Source organism: Phyllopteryx taeniolatus, chromosome 15 (genome assembly GCF_024500385.1).
Source record: "Phyllopteryx taeniolatus isolate TA_2022b chromosome 15, UOR_Ptae_1.2, whole genome shotgun sequence".
NCBI lineage: Eukaryota > Metazoa > Chordata > Actinopteri > Syngnathiformes > Syngnathidae > Phyllopteryx > Phyllopteryx taeniolatus.
Genome location: NC_084516.1, coordinates 16,507,993 through 16,529,609, shown reverse-complemented (window position 1 = coordinate 16,529,609; position 21,617 = coordinate 16,507,993).

Below are 21,617 nucleotides of genomic sequence, written 5' to 3'. Positions count from 1 at the left end.
ACAAACAGATTCACATTCAAAAAGACGATCTGAGAGTCTTTCCAGAAGCAGATGGACTCAAACGCATGACAACACATCACAGATGATTTAAATTAAAGTTTTTTGTTCACGAAAAAAAAAAAATCAGCCCAGTTGAGAATTCTGTAAAGCTTGTCAGCCTGAGATGGTAAATTTTAACAGTCTACATCTGCACTCTGTACTCCTTCAAACAGCACAAACACATGAACTTAAATGCATCGCACCAGTCACAGAATGTTCTAATCAAAGCTTTGCAAGTAATTGAAATTGAAAAACAATGACTCACACATCCAGATTCCTTTGATGCTGGCTGAAATGATGTCTAGTGAGGTGCACGACTACTCTATGCCACTATTTATGATGGTTCCACATCCAAACTTTTTTATGTTCAAGTCATCCTTTTTGCTGAACATTTTGGTCCAACTCCACAAATTTCAAGACTACAGAGGTAGCACTGTTTGGATCACTAATTAGAGATCCAGAAAGCAGAAGGTGTGAGATGTTGAGGAGGAGGGTCAGAGTCACACTCCTGTGACACGCGTGGGCTGTGTTGGACTTTTGCAGCAACGCGAACGAGAACGTCTGAACATGACACGCTTTAACAAGCCACGCAGTGAGTAGGACGAAAGAGGGAGTGAAAAAAAAGATAGTGGTTGCTGTCCTTTTTGCTGAAGTCAACTTGAGTGTTGCTGAGCCACAAACCACAAGATTAAGTATACCTGAATGAAGCGCGTAACTTCTGTTTCTTGGTTCAGATATCTTTCAAAAATCAATATTTATTTTTTATTTTATTTTATTTTTTGTGGGGGGGTGGGGGGGGGGGGGGGGGTTAGAGAGCAATGTGTTATTTGGAGATAGAGCAGCCTCCAAATTGGTGTAATTAAAAATTAATGGCAGTCTGGTCTAATAATTACCTTGGGCGGTTGGAGGTTGGTTTGGTCCCTGGTGTTTTTTTCCACCAACTAAGAAGCTTAAATATGGCCATATCCTCTTTGAAAACTAATTTTAACACACACAAAATTTAAAAATGCACTTCAGCTAATATAGGCCTTAAGATTATTTGATTAATTTGCTTGACTAACGGCTATAATGGTAGACTGGCCTCGCCTGTGTGGAGTTTGTATGTTCTCCCCGTGCTTGTGTGGGTTTTCTCCGGGTGCTCTGGTTTCCTCCCACATCCCAAAAACATGCACGCTAGGTTAATTGACAACTCTAAATTGCCCGTAGGTGTGAATATGAGTGTGAATGGTTATTGGTTTGTATGTGCCCTGCGACATACTGCCAAGGAAACTCTCAATTGGTTTCAAAGAAAAAGATAAAGCTGCTAGAATGGCCGAGCCAGTCACCTTACTTGAATCCAATTGAAAATCTATGGAAAGAACTGAAACTCAAGGTCAATAAAAGAAGCGCACGGAACCTTCAAGATTTGAAGACTGCTTGTGTGGAGGAATGGGCCAGAATCGCACCAGAGCAATGCATGCGACTAGTTTTTCCATACAGGAGGCATCTTGAACCTGTCATTGCAAGCGAAGGCTTTTGTACAAAGTATTAAATAAATACCAGTTGGCGTGTTTGATACTTTTTCCATGTCCTTTCACATTATTATACACAACTTAATTTCTGATTTAATTGGTTCTACTTTCTTTGTATGTATGGATTACTTGGGTTGTCCCCAACATCTGGTGTAATTTTCATGTCAATAACACCTTTGGAAATCTATTTAATGAGAAAGATGGTGAAGTTACCTTGGAGATCGCTGTCACACACTGCCAAGCAATGTCAGTTAAGGGGAGTTAAAAACCCTGTGGTGTCGGAAACGAGTCGTCGGATTATTGCTTTTGCTTGCTGCCATCGCTGTATTTCGTCTGTCCTTTTTTTCCTGGCCGTTAGTATAACCTGTACTTCGTGGTGTTGCGTACACCTCTGCTTGTAAGTACTTTTGTTATTCCATCTATTGTTAATTCCAGTGTTTCTCTTATTGTACTCCTATGTGTTATTGTCCTTCTCCAGCGTGAATTTTAGTGACAGTATTTCTGTTTGGCTAATCATGCCACACCCTTCGGCCATTGTAGTTTTATGTTTGCATTGTTGTACTTTTGTTTTCTTTTCTTTTTTTTCCATATTCATATGTGCGTCTTTTGTTAATAACCTTTTTTATTAACTTACGTGTCGTCTGCATTGGGATCTCACTCAACTCACATTCGTGGCACACGTCTGGAAACAATGAGTCCCAGCGCTGGAACACTGAGTCCCTGCAATTTATCATCAGGGAATATAGCTACTGTAACCCTACGCAATATCACGGTTCTTGCAGATTTGTATTACAGTTGTTACTCTACTTTTTATAGTTTGTATAATTTTTTTTGTTATCCATTGCTCTCTATCTCTCTATATATTATACATGTTTAGTTTTTTAGTTTACATTTTTAAGGATATATTTTCCCCAAAACTATCACGACAAACGATTGTATCGTATCGTAGTATGTTTTTTTTATGCCACTGATATAGTGATATTAGAGCATAATAATTCAAGTACATCCTTTTTAAGAACAATTAACTCAAAGAATATATTGAACATTGCCTTTGTAATGTACAACAATTAATAAAATATCTTAGATAAATAAAAAATATAAATAAAACACACTCATGCTCCGTTCTCAAAAATTGCACTTGAACAAACAAACATTCGGCACAGATTAAGAGATTACACACATCAATGCCTTAACAGGCAATATCCTGCCAATAAAGTTTCCAGTAGGTTGAGAAAAAGTGCCAAGTCATAGTAAGTAGATCAAAGCATACTGTTTTGATTCAAGATTCATTTTTAAAAGTCTGCAGCCTTCCTTAAACGCTGCATTGTGAAACATGTTCAATGGCTACATCTCTTACAATAGTAACGCTATACTGTATATCAGGGGTGTCAAACTCATTTTTGTCACGGGCCACATCGTAGTTATGACTTCCCTCGGAGGGCCGCTACAACTGTGAACCCATATAAATGAAAGATTACCTCATCTAATGTAATTACATACAGTATACACAACACATGGATGAATAGCCGGTTTTGAAATCAGAAGCCTATAAAAACATGTTTTTCAACTATTACATTTATTTTCAAAGGGTGATTGGTAACAAAAATATGCTCGCAAATATCTCAATGGCGTTACACCAGAACACAATGAGCAATTTTGCTTTGCTTTCGCGGGCCACATAAAATGATGTGGCGGGCCGGATCTGCCCCCCGGGCCACCAGTTTGACACCTGTGCTGTATATAATGTGAGCAGCCGTGCGCCACATTTGCATTTGCATTGTTGGGCAAAGGGTTCCATAATTGCAAGCTGCCGGGAAATGTCCCACTGTGTTTTTTGTTCAAATCCCAGCTGAAAAAATTGGGTGGGATGGTTGTGTGTCAAATGGATTTAGTCACTTCATGGTTTTAAATTGTGTCGTCTTTGTTGCGACTTCATATAAATTTGACATACCAGCTCGTTGGTGTTTGCGGAATGGCCGCGTTCATCGAGCTTGAACACTAAATGTTGTCACATCGTCCCGGTGCTGTTAGGCTCTGGAACTCATTCCGTTTATGCCGCTGAACTTTCTGTAACAGTGCAGCTACGGGCTCGGGCTCTGAAATTTTAGCTTTGAGTACACTAGTGCCCGCATTTAAATAGCACGCACACAGGCACACACACGGCCAATCAGAGGGAGGTTGGGAGGGTCCCTCCCGCCCATCACTAACTCTGATTGGTTTAGAGATCAAATGGGTTTCATTTGTTTGCTTTCAAGTCGCAGACATTTCTCAAATGGCTGGGCGTACAGGTGGACACTCTTTCGCTCTTTTTTTAGCAGCACTGTAGAGCCCTATCTTGTCAAAAAAATTCATACGCTGGATTTCCAACACCACACTGGAATACTAATCCATAGCACGGTGTCCTCAGAGGCAGAGTGATCGTACTTTATGCGTCCCTGCTCATTTTTGTGCGTCTCAGACGCGGGACGCACATCAAACGAGATCCTTGTTATTATTAAAAAAAAAAAAAAAAAACTGCACATAAACTCCACATGTGCCCTGCGATTGGTTGGCGACCAGTTCAGGGTGTGCCCCGCCTCTCGCCCAGAGTCACCTGGGATGGGCTCCAGTACGCCCGGGACCCTTGTGAGGATAAAGCGGGCCAGGAAATGGATGGATGGATGGATTGATAAACTCCACAAGCATCAACAGCGGGCAGTAACAACACAGAAGTAAACAATAATACATAAATAATGCAAACATTAAACGTACATTTTACTGTAGTGTGTTTCAAATGTTTTTGTGCAGACACGTCCAGTTCATATTGACGGGGTATAAGCAATCGGTGCCTTTATGTTGCAGTCGCATTTGCACATTTCTGATATGTGTCAGTTCCATTCTGAAGATATGCAATTCCATGTTGTTGTTTTTTCTCATTACGTTGCCATGGCACATATCTCCATTGTGCCACTTGAGAGAAAACAGGAATAGTGTCACTTGGACCATGCGGTGTAGTTCCAACTTTCGTTACTTTAGTCATCTTGGCTTAGATATCCATCCATCCATTTTTTTCACCGCTTACCCTCACCAGGGTCGCGGGCATGCTGGAGCCTATCCCAGCTGTCATCGGGCATGAGGTGGGGTACACCCTGAACTTGTTGCCAGCCAATCACAGGGCACATACAAACCAACAACCATTCACACTCATATTCACACCTACGGGCAATTTAGAGTGGTCAATTAACCTAGCATGCATGTTTTTGGGATGTGGGAGGAAACCGGAGTGCCCGGAGAAAACCCACGCAGGCACGGGGAGAGCATGCAAACTGGTGAGAGCATCTGCCTCACAATTCTGGCTTACATATCCTTTAGATAATTAATTTATGAACATATATGATGATTAGCACACCGAGCCTATGTAGGGGCCTTAAATGCCTCACGGGGTTGTAGATTGCCCACCCCCAATCTAAAATCTCAGATGATAGAACAGTTACAGTACTAAAGAAATGTATTCGACCACTGAGATTACTTGTTCTGGATCCAGAACCTTTCAACCTTTCAAACTGAATGAATCTTATTATAATGGTGCAAGCCTTCCATTGGGTGGTGGTCTACTTGGTTTGTTAAGCACTGTACTGTCACAGAGCATGAGGAGGTTTAACTTGACGGAAAAACCTCTTTTAGCAATCAAATTAGAGCTGAATTTCTTCTCATCTTGACACCTCTTGAAAAACTCAATGTGACATTCGAATAACTGGAATTTGCGGCTGTAGTTAAAGCTGTCCATGAATGACATTCATTTCAAGTTTTACCAGCTTCATCCCCGCCACCAAATCAGAACACATCTCACATACTGGCTGTTTTTTTTTTTTTAAATTCCAGACCACAAGGATTTAATAGCATATTGCTGAACACGCAGAGATATGAATTCCTAGTAAGTGATTTATGAGCAGCATATTCATCATTAATTAGTTGCTTAATGGTATGCATGCGACTAGCTTTTAAATGTAGCTAATTAGTCTTCACAGAAATGTTGCCTTGGATGTTGAGCTCAGGCGGTCAAAATGTATTTTTCATTCATTGATGCTACAAGTTCGCTTATTCATTAATTCATAACTCAGTGGCAATGTTCATATAATATCGTTCATATCTAGATTCCTCTTTGGAATATGCATGCCAATATAAGCAATATGTATTAGTCACAAGAAACATAAAAGTTACAGTGACTTGCAACAGAGTGTACAGAAAAAAAAAACGGGTAAAGAGCTACATGCTGCTTCACCAAGTCTAAGTGACAAATACATCACATCTCAAGTTGCTCTGGTAAAGTTTCAATACGTTGATATTATCAATTTCAACCAAACAAGCCCTTTCCCGAGCAACGCCCACACAAACGACTCCTGAAAGTGTAAAAGGCTTGCGTGTTAGCAGTTTGTTGCAGTTGTTTGACTTACTTGCACACTGCTACGCCAAAGCTCAGAAGTCAAAACGCCTACCACTTCCTCCGCAACACTACAAGACGAGTTCACTTCTTTGGCATTTTTTCCAAACATGATATAACTTGTTTTAATTTCCATATAAATGTATTCTAAATGTAATTTCTATTAAATGTAATAGATATACAAAAGGGCTGAGCAAGCGCAAGTAGTTTTCCATCACTTTTATATCCAGCACTCGGCGTCCAAGCGTTACATTCCTGTGTTTATCCTCCACATTTAAATGGCCAAGATTAGTTTAATGACGCCATCTTTAAGGTGATGGATGCGGCCATTTGTAAACACTTTTCTTTGCAATGCCGACCATCTGTTTCGGCTGACGGAGTCTTTGCAGTGTCAATGGCAGTCAAATGTTTTAAAGCCTTTGATAAATTTAAATCTCCCTGTTTTTTTTTATATTATTTTTTAATTTTTTTAAAATAAAAACTGTTGGTTGACGTATAGTCCTTTTCAAACACTGAATTTATTTATAGCTACATTTATAGAATGATTAAATGTAAGCATTTAAACATGCAATATGCATTATTTATTTAGAGGAGGGTATTCTCTAGCATTAAAAAGCATTTAGCTGTGTAAATTTATCATTTATTGATTCATTACTTTACATTGATTCATTACATTACAGATACTGGTGGCACTTAATGTTTAAATATGACATTACTTATAGTATACATTTATTTTGAAGCGATTGAAAAAGTAGCATAAAGTTATTTATTGGAAGCTGTTTAAAGTTGTACCCTTTTTAAAGTACAGTGGTACCATGAATAATATCAGATCTAAAATAAATTGTTAACACCAATTTTTTGCATTTAAAAAATAGATCTTAATGAACTGATGGTGTTAGTGGTACACTTTCCTGACTTTGGTGCGGGCAGCGTGGGTTCAGTTCCCACTCAGTGAATGTGTTGTCTGTGTCTGTATGTGACCTGCGACTGACTGGTGACCAGTACAGGGTGTAGTCCGCCTTTTGTCCGAAGTCAGGTGGGATAGGCTCCAGCGCCCCGTGACCCTAACCAGGATAAGCGGTGTTGAAAATGGATGGCTGGATATTAATGATTTATTATTTCAATTAGATGTTGGTGTAATTGTAGGACTGAAATTAAGATTTTTGGGTTGATTACATCCATGTTTAAAAGTACATTTTTAAAATTAAAATGTATTAATTTCATTATCGATATAAAATTAAGTTATTATTTGTGACAGACCACACCACCTTTTTCATTCATCATTCATCTTCTTTAATTAAATATTTTTTCATATGTATTAAAATTATAAATTAAGAATATTTCTTATATTTGTGAAATCAGTTTTTTTAAATGTAATTAATTTATGTACTTGTTTATTTTGATATAGATTAAATTTAAGGTCTAAAATAAAAAATGTGTTTCAATATTTTGTGATACTCTAAATCTCAAATTAAAAATATATTGACTGATTTCTTAAATCCTCCTAAAACAAAATAAATACTCTAACCACACCGAACCACATTTTTCATTCTTCACTCTATGTTCATATTTAAGAATTGAAAAAAGCGACATTTACTCATTTATAGAAAGTTCTTCTATAACATATTCAGCCACTCTGTTTTTTAAACTAAACCCAATGTATTTATTTGTTAGAATACCTTTTAATATTTCATTATTACAGCTGTCATTTTTACACTTAATTTATTTTTGCCTTGTATTTATTCTTATACCGACAGATTTTCTAAAACTTCTAAAATAATATGAAGAATATTTTTTTAATTCAAAAATTCAAAATCATAGACACAGACAATTCAAACCTTTTCAGCGAGAGCATTGACTAAAATAAGTTTATTCGTAATTTTTCTGACTTACTGTGCTCATATAAGCTCAATGATCCACTTGTGCGGGGCTGGCAGAGGAAACTGGCGGGTCCTGCGCAGCATTAAAGCCAATGAGGCTAAATGGACAAATGGTGTCATTACTGAGTCATTTGAGCTCGGAGACGGCGGTGACATGTGACAGTTTGCTTTTGCTTATCACATACGTCGAATATTCCAGTGATCGTGATGCTTCAGATGAGTCTCTTGCTCATGGATATTCATAAATTGTATCCATTTGGAGCCAATGTTCGATGACACTTCATCATCATTGGATTCACATTAACAGGAGTGGCACCTATGACAACATTCGATATGAATGGATTTTAATTCCTCCACAGAAAAATATTCTGGCATGTTGGATTCAAAAGCATGAATTTGAGTTAGGAAGGGTGTGCAAACGTGTTCATGTTCGCAAGCGTACACCATCAATCATTACTGCAGGCGGTATCAACACCTGTCAAAGTGTGTATGTGTATGTTTGCACTTTAAAAAAAAGTGTTGTTTGAGGCCCTAGATGGAATTAAGAAAAGAAGTGAGGACAAAGGTGTCCATAAATAATACACATATTTATCCACAACGCACTGTAAGGGACCAGAACTGAACTTAGGTACCACATTTCTATGATGGCAAGGAAGGGATGGTTCTTTACTCAAGTGCAATTAAGGGCTCTATTTTCATAGACTGATTTTCGGGCCAGTCTAAGGCTTGCTGGCGTGTTTGCCAATTTGGCAGACTGGTCTGCGCCAAGATTGGCGTACCGGTGCAACAAGGGTGTGTGTGTGTGTCCTTTGACATTGTGACTGAAATTCAGTCTAAACTTATGCTGGCCGGCTCAGACCACGTCCAACTTTTAGCGCATATAATCTAACGCAATTTTGGTGAATTTAATTGAGGTGTATAGGCAGACATATACGCCAGCTTCAAGGACGTGTGGTGGATTAGACGTGTTTCGTTCATAAATATGTGGAGAGTGGACATCGAACCATCTGAATCTTTGCAGAAATCGATTCATTGAACGCATTATTATTATTATCATCATTATCAGACTTTTGAATTCGTCCCACGTACTGGCCGGCACACAGTGGGGGAGTGGGGGTGTGTGGAAACAAACAATCGCTGGAGGGGATGTAGATTCATGAGGTCTGGGGACATATTTAAGTTGCCAGCGGTTTTCACCAGGTTTTTTTTTTGTATTTAACAAGGGTACCGGCTAACGTTCAATGTGCCAGCCACGCATGGATCACTGCGTCCTCTTCCGCCTTCAGAGACGTCTCCATGCAAGAGTGTTTGCGCTGCTTTTAAAAGGGATGAAAAAACAGGCTTCGATTAGGCAGGATTGAAGTCGGCTGTTACAACACCCACACCAGTGCAGACATACACTTTTAAATGCGCAGGTCCATTAGATTACCAAAACCGTGTCTAGCCTGCCTCCACGCAGAGTTACGCCAAGCGCAGGGCCGGATTTGCGCTAGTCACAAAAAGAGAGTCCTCAGTGTATATTTATACTCTTTTGAAATGTTCATAATTCCCAACATCTTGTCTGAGGCCCCAGATCCAGGATGTAGAGGACCAGCCCCTGTTCATGATGCTACCACCCCCGTGCTTCACTGTCGGCATAGCGTTCTTTTGGTGATGAGTTGTGTTGATTTTGCGCCAAACATACCCTTTGGAATTATGGCCAAACAGTTCAGCCTTGGTTTCAACGGATCATATCGCATTTTCCCACGCATTTGTTTTGTTATGGTTAAAAATGGCATCAAATTCCACTTTTGAAAGGGGTTAAGTTTCAAGGGGAATTACATTTGGGGCATTTTTGATGATGCATTAATGTTAAGATGGAGTCGATAAGAGTGGAGGCTCCTATGTTTCTAAATCACAATTATTTGCACTGCATTTTGTAATAAATAAGATTAATAGATACGTAGTATAATTCTCAAGTAAGCTTCAAATGAATAGATTTTGACTAATTACGTGTATTAATTTTTGTCTGATTTCCTACTACTATTTCCAGCTTTAGCACATAGCAATGCGTCAGTGCCCTAAGCGAAAAACCACAACTTTATTTGACCAATGACTTCCATACAAACTTTAGAGCACACGAAGAAAGAGGTACAAAATATATATATATTTTTTTGCCTGTCCATCATGATTGCAAAGTCTTGTGAGCTGCACGCATCAAATTCCCTCATTACTTCTTGTTAGGTGAATTAACGGGCCATACGCTCAGGCACTTATACTCTAATTTACCTTGCCTGTGTTTCTTATCGCGGCTTTTGAAGTATTAAAATCTATTGAATGACAATGGCCGGCACAGTGATCAACTGGTTAGCACATTTGTCTCACAGTTCAAATCCCTGCCCCGCCTGTGTGGAGTTTGCATGTTCTCCCCGTGCGTGGGTGGATTTTCTCCAGGCACTCCGGTTTCCTCCCACATCCCAAAAACATGCGTGGTCGGTTGATTGAAGATTCTAAATTGCCCGTAGGTGTGAATGTGAGTGCGAATGGCTGGCGACCGGTTCAGGGTGTACCCCCGCCTCTCGCCCTAGTGAGGATAAGCGGAACGGAAGATGAATGTATGAATGAATGAGAACACAGGACGACAGACATGTCGCTAAAAGTCATCCAGGTGCAATTATCTCCACGTTAGATCTTCCCGTCAAGTTTAGGTATTTCGACATCCAGGTCAGGCTGACGCTAAAACATGTACCGCCAAACTTTTAGAAGTTTGTAAATTAGTGTTCTTTGACGCTGATAGTTTGTTTTCTCTCTTCCAGTTGATAGGTATCAAACATTGGTTCAGTTTCTTTTCAAGTGGGACAAAATTCAGGCAAAGCAAAATAAAATATAGTCAGTTATTTATAGTAAAATAAGTGGCACTCTGAATTTTGCCTCAGTTTATTCAAAGTGCAATCAATAGACAGAATTCTTATCTATGAATTCATTGACTAGGTTTGGCAGCTGCATACTTTTTAAGAATACAACTTTCTCATCTTTTTTTCATGATTTTACCTTTTTTTTTAGATAGCAAACAAGTGCTGGTAGTCGCCAAGTAATGTGCTCCATTTTTCCTCAATTGCTTCAAGAAACGATTATTTGACAATCAATTCCAAACAATTGACAGAATTCTTAACAATCAATTAATAGATTACATTAGATAAACTTAATGACAAAAAAAAACTCAAATTAAGATTTCTTTTGTAAAGAAAACCCAACTTTATGTACCTACAACTTTTTCAGAATATTGGTACGTTCACAAACTATCGTAAAGTAAAAAAAAAAATATTTAGGCAACAATCAAATTATTTCATACGAGTGACTTGTGAATTGTTGAACTGGATTGAGTTATTAACAATGTAATTAATCAGCAATAAATAAATAATTTCATTCACGTAATATTACAATTTTACTGAAAAAAATAACTGGTTAACACGTCTGCCTTACAGTTCTGAGGACATGGGTTCAAATCCGGCCTCGCCTGTGTGGAGTTTGCACATTCTCCCCGTGCCTGCGTGGGTTTTCTCCGGGTACTCCGGTTTCCTCCCACATCCCAAAAACAGCCAGCGGGCATGCTGGCGCCTATCTCGGCTGAGTTCAAGCAAGAGGCGGGGTACACCCTGAACTAGTTGCCAGCCAATCGCAGGGTACACATAAACAAACAACCATTCACACTCACATTTATGCCTACGGACAATTTAGAGTCTTTAAGTAACATACCATGCATGTTTTTGGATGATGCGAGGTAACCTGAGTACCCAGAGAAAACCCACGCAGCCACGGGAAAACATGCAAACTCCACGCAGGCGAGGCCAGATTTGAACCCTGGTTTAAATACAGTAATAACGTCATTAAATAGAATGAAAAGAACACTTTTTTTTTTTTTTGCTTTAATTCAGTGGACATTGTCCTGCTCCTTCTGGCCTTGACAGTGCATGTATAGAACACGGCAATTTGATGATGAGACAAAGACTGAGGCAACTAATTGTTACATGCTCTGTCTGCATTTGTTGCTGCACCATTGTGTTCAAGTATCAGCTGCTGAAAGGTTTAGAACTACTCCAATATCGATGCTAGTTTTGTTAGCCCGTCTCGGGCATTAGGTGTTAGTGTTAAGCTAGAGGGATTTTGTAAGACAAAATGATGTGGCTTTGTTAAATACACAAAATGTAATTCTCTTTGTTTTATGTCTAGTTTACAGTGAACTTCAACTGGAAGTGGCAATGAAGAGTTGTAAGCAAGCACACTTGACCTCTATTTTGAAGAACTGTTTGCCATCCGCCGAAACAGCACACGGCACGCTTAGGGATGGCAGAATAGACAACATAGAAAAATGCTCACTCGTAAGTCAAAATTTTGCTCCCTAGGCAAAGCAAACATAATTTGGCTGAGCAGAGGCACTTAACTCCAAAAACTTGTGAGTTGGGGCACTCGTAAGGTAAGGTAAGGTAAGGTTAGGTCTTACTCTATTAATTTGTGTTACAATGCCACTGCAGGACCAGAACTTCTTTGTAACCTGAGCGCCCCCTGTACCCACCCTTACTGTGATCCACAGAACTTGAGTACATTATAAATTTAACAACTGCGCCCAAGTGCTGTACAATTTCAGAGGCTAAATCAATCTGTAATGATCACACCTTTACCTGAAGCTGATTCTTTCTCCCAGCTGACCGCAGGAGTATAAAAAGATGGACGGCCCGTTAATAACTGATCTCCGAGGCCCAGCCCATGGAGCTGTCTCTACCCCGGTGTTAATACACGTTGTCGTGAGAAGCCTGTGACATTGTAGCCGGACCTCTTCGCTGCCGCGGCGACGAGGGAGAAGACAGATGTCCAAATAGCCTGCAGGTTCATCACTCACAAGGATTTGTTTGGCGCGCAGGGGTCGAGGAGGGGCGAAGCTTGGATGAGTAAAGATGGCACCGTTCTAGCCTCTCTGCTCCTCTAATGAAAAACAAACTCATTCGAGGGGAGCTGATGACTAATGGCGGGCAGTAGCCAGATCTTAAACTTTTGTTGAAGTATTGCCTTACTTCTGAGGTCGACCCATTGTTTTGTCAATGTCAAGAGTATCCTTGCATTCACGCTACAAGCAGGAATTTACGCTAAATTTAATAAAACCTCATTTCATTTGCAAGATTTTAAGGAGTCATATGCATTATTTACAATTTCAAACAGTTCCCAAGTGTCTTTAGTACAATGAACCACAGGAACCAAGACCGACCACGAATAGCAAATTTTCCACAAATAATTGACGTACCCCTACATGCATATCTTAATGTTAGCATAGCATTTCAAATGTTACAGACATGTCAAAACATCGCTGTCCTCTTGAAAATAAAGTAATCATCTCCCAGCTAAGCACGCAGATACACAATGTACAGTACCTGTACGAGTGTAGGTACAAGTCAACAAGTCTGATGATGATGAGGATGAGGATGAGGATGAGGATGAGGATGAGGATGAGGATGAGGATGAGGATGAGGATGAGGATGAGGATGATGATGATGATGATGAACTGTTTCGTAGCCCGCTGGGCTGACGTATCAATTAGATTAAAATCCACCAATGGTGAACCACAAATAGAGGTCCACTGTACAAAGAAATTATCTCAGTTCATCGTTCACACGTGGACATTACCTGCTTAAGCTCTGTTACTAACCAAACCAGCAGCATCTAGTGCAAACCTGTCTCTCAGATTAACTAAAGTGTGGCAACTCGGTTCCCTGCATAGTGATAAAGATGATCTTACATGTTGTGGTGATGCCGTCTTTCACAACGATTCGCTTTCCATTAGACTCTGATGTGGTCCCTCCACAATTTTGAGATCCACCCGTTGTGTGGTAGTCCTTTTATTGAGTTTTAAATCTCACTTTAGCAGGACTTAAATTGTAATGAACCAGGAATACGGTTAAAGGTTTTGGCCGAAATAATGGGCTTCGACCCTTGCAGTTGACTAAAACAGCCGCTAATATTTTTGGGAGTAAAGACTCCGTTTTTTTTTTTTCATTTGTTTAGTTTACCAAATGAAATATGGACCAGCATGGTGGGCAGGTGGTCATTATGTCTGCCTCACAGTTCTATGTTCGAATCTTGGCTCTGGCCTTCCAGTGTAGAGTTTGCGTCCAACCTTCTACTTCCTCCCACATTCCAAAAACTTGCATGCTAGGTCCATTGAAGACTCTAAATTGTCTATGTGAATTTGAATGTGAATGTGAAATGTTGTTTGTCTAGATGTGCCCTGCAATTAGCCGGTGACCAGTCCAGGGTGTACGCCACCTCTCGTCAGCTGGAATAGGCTCCAGCTCACCTGTGACCTTCATTTGGAAGAAATGCTGTGGAAAATTGATGGATGGAGTGACAGAGCGACATCATTTTTGTTCTCCAATTTTCTGTCAACCAATCAAGGTACCGCGGTGTGCCTACCACTGCCCTTTAGGTAGCCCACCCCTATCGTTGTTATCACTATAGCAGGCTGCCAAAACAAAATAATACAAGAATTTAATTAACTGAATGAGCATTTAAATACAGACTATTTGTGTTTTGCATAATAACTCATGTTTTAATGAGAAAAATGCTATTCTTCCTCCTGTGCACTCTTCAGGAACCATAACGTGTGGTCATATAGATGCAATTTGCATAGCAATGTGCCAAAACCATCAATTAAAAGTGAGTCTGTTTTATCTTGCAGCCACTTTTAAATTTCCATTATGACAGCCAGAATAACCTGAATGTTTTGCTGTTCTCTAACACCCCCCCATTTACAAATCTTTTAATTACATCACTTCCATTTTGGCACTTATCGAAAAAGCCTTTTTCATGCAGAGCAGCTCTACAGAAAAAAGAAAAAAAAGGAAAAACAAAAATGACAAACTCCCTAATTTTCATTTCAATCGTGTTTGCTCCCATCCTGCATGCTATTTTTTTCCACCCAATTGTCCAACGGCTATATGCACACTTCAAGCTCATTTGTAAACAATGTTTGTCATGAGGTGCAATCGCTCATGCCACCCGCGTTTACCGAAGTGACATAACTCATGCTAAATGAAAGAGCGCCCTGGCAGAATACCAGCGCAGGCAGGTGTGGAGTGAGGGGCATACTTTGTCGCACTAACTAGAGGTCGGTCTTTTAACTGAAGAGCCATCAAAGCGGCAGCTGCTATCGACAGTCGACTCAAATCGGAGCCCTTCTGCGAAAGATAACGCGCGCTAAGCCAATCGTGTGCGCTCAATCCCAAACAAGCTGACAAAGGCCACACTTTATAAATGAGATGAATCCCCACGGACGCGGCGTTTTGAGGCGGAACGGCACAAACAGCTTATGTTAATGTTTACGTCGTTATTGGCGATTATCTGCTCGAGCTACCGTTTATGTTTACTGCTGAGCCGCCTGCTGTCAGGAGAGATAAAACCACGATTATTTACCGCTCACCATCACATTTAGAAGATAATTTGTCGCTGAATTATATAGGACTCTATCCTTTTTATAACTATCACCTCAAGGGTCTTTTGTGCTCCATGACAAGCAGCTTACACACATAGAGACAATCGGGCCAAATTAGAGCGGTCAGCATGATTGTGACGTAAAACAGAACAATAGCCAGTTAAAAAGCTCACTGACACTCATGCTATTGCCTGACACAAAGGAAGGAGCAACTGGTTGTGTTGAGTGTTTGAATAACTTCTCTCACAAGTCATTTACCACACTCAAAATGAAAAGCAGAAGAGTTTTTACCGATAGGCTAACAGTAATCCTAACTACTTCTATTTCTTCTTCTACTCCTACTCATTGTTCTTCTTTGCATTTTCTAGCAGTCTGGTTGACATCATCGGGTTTGAGGAGGAGACTTGCGAGTGACGATGGAGATATCGTTATATATGCTATCTTGGTCAGCTGGCGCACGCCACACTGCTTAAGAGAAGCAAGCAAGCACACACTTGCAAGTTTGTTTCCTTGTCGTTTGGTTTCCCCCACATCGGTTAAGATGTTAAAAATCGGTATGTGGACCCCACTTGAACGAAAACTAGTGATTTCCAGAAATAGCATGTATCAATGGAAACAAATTCACCACCATCACCACCTGCCCTGCTGCCCTGATTTTGCCTTCTTAATACTAACATCATTAATACCACCTATTCTCTGATTGTAGTGCTCCATTGGGAATCTTCTGGGCTTTTTCAATATTTTATAAATTAGTATTAAACAGTGCCTGGCAGGGGTGGTTGTTGGCTCAGTTGGTGGATGGGGGCCTCTTGCTCCCCTGGGGGTGGGTGGGGGATTTGGTGGTAGCTGGGCGATGGGTGGGGCTGGTGGTGGTGGTGGGTTGCGGAGGTGGTGGTAGAGGTCCCTGCATCCTACTCCTGAGGGCACCCTGGCCCGCGCTTCCCACTTGGATGGGTAGGGCTGAGTCCGCCCGTCCTTCTTGTGCCTGCACAGCAACTCTAGGACACCTCTAATGACTAACATGCATGCGTAACGGTGTTGATTTACTCGCATGTCTCTGTAGACACACGCCCATGGGATTTATTTGCTTTTTGGGTGGCCACTCCCTAATTGCGATTCGCAACCCACATGACTTTGTTAACTTCCTATACTGTCTGGACTGCCACTCTTACCACACACCGGTTATGCTGACTGACTCACTAACCCTATGTCACTAAATCTTTTCCTGCACTGCCCTGTCCTGTCCTGTCCTGTCCGGTCTTTACCTATTTGCTACTCATTGCATGTCTTCCTCCAGGGTAGAGAACTACCTTCCCAGTTCACATAATATCGAAAACCCGACACCTTTGTAGCGTTGTTGTAGTCATCTTCTCCATGACCCAGCAGCTGAACAGGACAGGTTAAAATAAAAAAAAACATCCATTCAACCACTTTCTTTACCGCTTATCCTCACTAGGGTCGCGGGCTGCTGGAGCCTATCCCAGCCATCTTCAGACGGGAGGCGGGGTCCACCCTGAACTGGTTGCCAGCCAATCGCAGGGCACATAGAAACAAACAACCACCATGCCGGCATAAAAAAAAACATCCATCAATTCATTTTCTGAGCCGCTTCTCCTCACTAGCATTGGACCTTCTATTTTATTTCTTGAAAAAAGGTGTAAAGAGTGTGCAGAGAAGATGCACAGGATGCAGTGTACAAGGTCTTCTTATGAACCTGGCAGCTGCTGTCACACTTACACTAAACACAAGGACCCTCGTGATCACAAATATTCCATTGTTTACAGTTAATTAGAATGAGGCGTACAAGAATAACCTTGGACAATAAGTCACATGCTGCTTGGCCAAGTCTAAAGACAAAAGATCTGGTCACATGTAGCAGCCTGTTCTGGGAAATTTCCATCACATGCATACATTCCCATGCAAAAGCATAATTAGTGTGAGTTTTCTCTACCTAGACGGATCATAATTTTTATCAAAAGGGTATTGGGATTCTGATGATGATGATGATAATGATTATTTGCAATGTTTAAGCATTAATTCCGCGGCACGGTGGAAGACTGGTTAGAGCGTCAGCCTCACAGTTCTGAGGACCCGGGTTGATTCCCCGGCCCCGCCTGTGTGGAGTTTGCATGTTCTCCCCGTGCCTGCGTGGGTTTTCTCCGGGCGCTCAGGTTTCCTCCCACATCCCAAAAACATGCATGAATTGGAGACTCTAAATTGCCCCTAGGTGTGCATGTCAGTGCGAATGGTTGTTTGTTTGTATGTGCCCTGCGATTGGCTGGCAACCAGTTCAGGGTGTACCCCGCCTCCTGCCCGATGACAGCTGGGATAGGCTCCAGCACGCCCGCGACCCTCGTGAGGAGAAGCGGCTCAGAAAATTAATGGATGGAAGTATTAATTCCATTATACAGTCTTATTAGAACAGCTGTGTCTTTAAAGCAGCTTCCAGACAGCACCATTTTTGACTGAGCTGTTTAAAACCCACAAAAGCAAGATTCAGACATGCTTTTCACCAACTTGTGCAAAGTTTAAGGACAAGGACTTTGGAAGAAATGTTTTTTTCCTTTTTTTTTTTTTTTTTCCAGGTAATCTCTCTGCATGTGATCATGTTGCACCCAGCGCTCAGCGTGCGGTTACCGTGATTTTAATTGCCCATCTGGCACAAAAGGTAGCACAGTGTGAGTGCATGTCATGTAACATCATTAAGTAGAGCACTAGTATATACAAATGTAAGAGTCTCCTCAGGAACATTAGAGTGATGGCTGAGACTCCCAAAAGGTTTTTCTAATAACTTTGCATAGAAGATGACAGCCTCGGGCTACTCGACTCGAGTGTCTTCACCAGTGGTATTACTGTAAGGTTCATTCATCGTTCACTTAAAGGGACATACTGTAGTCTACCTATGAATTGCTTGTATATAAATAGTTTGGTGTCTGGAGAGGCTGCTGTTATGTAATAGTGGGGGAGACATTACATAACCACACCCACACCAAGTTTCTCGGCCCGTGACTTGTATGCTCGGCTGGGATAGAATCCAGAGCCACTTTTGAGCAACAGTTGGAGCCTGAAACACTATCATGCAGAAGCTTTCCCCCACAGGTGCAACGCTATCATGTCAATGTAATGAAAGTTGTTCTATCATATCATATTTCATATCGGGAAAATAAAAGATCAAAGAGGTGTATTCAGGAGCAAAGTTGTAAACTTTCGAGATAAAAAGTTAAAGTGGGATTTTATGAGGGCAAGTGGAGGAATGATGTCAGATGAGCCATGGTTTGCCTGTGTAAGGATTGAAAGTAGTATTCGTTGGAATTTCTATGCCAGGTATTGAGAGATGGCCAGCAGCTGCTTGGCTCAGACAGACGCTTTACCTATGTGGGCGGATTTTGAAATTCACTTCTTACATGACTTTTTATGCAGAGGAAATATTATATTTTACTCAAAGGTCTTGTACAACTTTTTTCTCTCATAACATTACAACTTTAGTGTGTAAAAAATATATGTTTTTCTGTTAAAAATAATTGAATCTCATATTTTCAGGGTGACCCTAATGTTCCTTCATAAGTGTGCCATTAAGATACATTTGAAGCAGTTATTTTAGCAGTTTTGCAGGTCAAGTTAATTCAAAATGGATGCCAAAGTAGAACGATCCCTAGCCAGTCAGCAAAGGAAAAGTTATTTTCATTCATCATTATATATATATATATATATTAATAAATCTATTTTTAAAGATGTCAAAAACGTTTTAAAATAGTTCCTATTGTCATATATTTAAAAAAATATATACTTTAATTATTAAGAGTACAAGATGTCTTCATCAGACTGGGATCAAATTATTTTTGTATTATGCTTTAAATTTATATAAGATGACTTGTCCATAACTCCTTCCTTAAAATTGTCCACCCACTTTTATTTATTATTATTATTATTTTTTTTGTGGATTCATAACTTTTTGAATCTTTTTTTTAAATGCATTTTTGAATTTCATTGTGTTTCCCAGCTCCGGGCACAAATATACAGTATTCCACTTGTTATATTATGTTTCTCTACACCTTCATAATCATTTAATCTTTTTTGACAATTAATTTCCTTTGTTAAAGCCCTGTATGTTTATGTTTGCAGAGCATCCAGGCCTAATAAGTGAACACTTTAGTTAATGAGGTTGTGATTTAAATTGTGATATTTTAATTACTTGCTATAAAAAAAAAGGGGGGGAGGGGCGAGATATATGAGAAAGGCAGGAGTCGAGTGTATAATTCAAAACAGCCTTAAGGATAGTTCCAGTAATTATTAAAGAGTTAAAAAAAAAAATCTTTTTCTTTTCATCTTTGTATCAGTGATATTCCTGACTCCTCAAAGGCACAAATAATAAGCTTTTACCTGAAAAAAAAAAAAATCGCTCCAGGATGTTGCGTTCCCGCTTCAATTCATGTCGTTGGCACTGGATAGAAATTCAATCCCTTTTATTGTCAAGGTTTGATTTCCACCTCAGTAGTGGGACAATTGTTTTGGGGACTACTTTTTACTTTTACCTGAGTCATATTATTATAAAGTAACAAGACTCTTACTTGAGTACAATTTTTGACTGCTCTACCCATCTCTGTTAACCGGGACAGAATATGTAAAATTGATTTATTTTGTGTACAAATAGTCAGGTTTCAAGAGTGCCTGCCCCACTTCAAGTGTGATATTAATTATATTTGTTTGGTGATATGGCCATTCGCCACAAACACACAGTGAACTGCTGCCACCAAGCAACACGGTAGCTTAACAGTGGCAAGAACACTCCCACTCACCGGCGAGATCTCGCTCACTGTTACACCCTGTTGTCTTTTTAACATCCTCAATACAAGAGGCATAATTGAAATATTGCACAGGTGTAACTTATTATGCTGGCCTCCCAAATTTCAAAACAATTTTCAAAAAAAATAAAAATACATCAAAAGGTTAAAAATACTTTACCTTAATGGAACGGACTAACGGGGGTAGTCGTCCAATCTAGCCAATTGTCCGTTTTATTAGGCCATATGCATTTATATTACTGTGGGAAAATTGATTTTTGCAGGGTTTTTATTGTGGCCTAAAACGCCCAGTACAGTAGAATGTAATTGTAAATAAAAACAATTTTAAAAGTCTGAAAAAGTTTCACATGTTAGCCAAAGTTACCATGCTTGATCATGGTGACATTGTTGATGTACAGTACTCATCGTTGGCGAGTCGTTTTCCTTAGCCATGAAGAATTAGTGTGCTTACTAGTTTCAAATCTGTTGCCAAAGGTGAATGGCTTGACAAAAAAAAAAAAAAAAAAAAAGAAACTGTTACTGTACCAAAAATAGCATGTTCCAGACTCCAAAGACTTGTGTTTTGGACTCAGAGTTAACGCCACATCCATGCCGCTCTCGCTCTGCTCTATGTACAATACATAATAGATATGGTCACATGACCGCAACGTCAATGCGCCACAGTCAAAGCTGAGTCTATGCCGCATGTCGTCATAGTAACAAAAGTCGGACTCCCCATTGGCCCAGCAGTAGGCCATATAGGGACCAGGAGGCCCGTAAAAACCGGCAGATTTCAGCAAAACAGGAAATAGGGTTTGATAAAACAAAATTTATAATAAAACGATGGACTTTGTACTCCTTTTGATTATGTTGGATGAATGCAGATGTTTGGGAGGCATGTCTCAACTATTCATCCATTTTATGTCGTGCTTGTCCCCATTAGTGTCACAGGTGACATTTCCCAACCGACACCCATGATTGGTCGACAGCTACTCGCAGGATACATATCGACAAAAAATGATTCATATTCACATTGACAACTTTGATTAATTTTTTTTTAGTTTCTACGAACCCAACGTGTTTTTTGTAGAATGCAGGATGACGCCGGAGTATCTAGAAAGAATCCACGTGAGCACATGGAGAACACGGAAACTCCACAGAGGAAGGCCGGATATCAGAAATGTGAGGCAGTCGCGCTCACCACTAGTCCAGCATGCTGCCATGTAAAGATCAACTCCAGCTAGTCTTCAGGTGTACGTCTCATCCATCCATTTTCTCTATTGCTTATCCTCTTCAGGGTCACGGGTGAGCTGGAACCTAATACAGCTGACTTTGGGCATAGTATTATTTTATTATTACAGTATTATTATTATTATTATTATTATTACAGTATTATTATTAGTAGTAGTAGGAGTAGTAGTAGAATAGACTTGGCCATATTTTACTGAACAGCAAGGACAAAGCGTGTTCCACTTTCCTACGTCACAGTTAACTCCAGTTCTTTTTCAATAGTCACCATCACTCTAC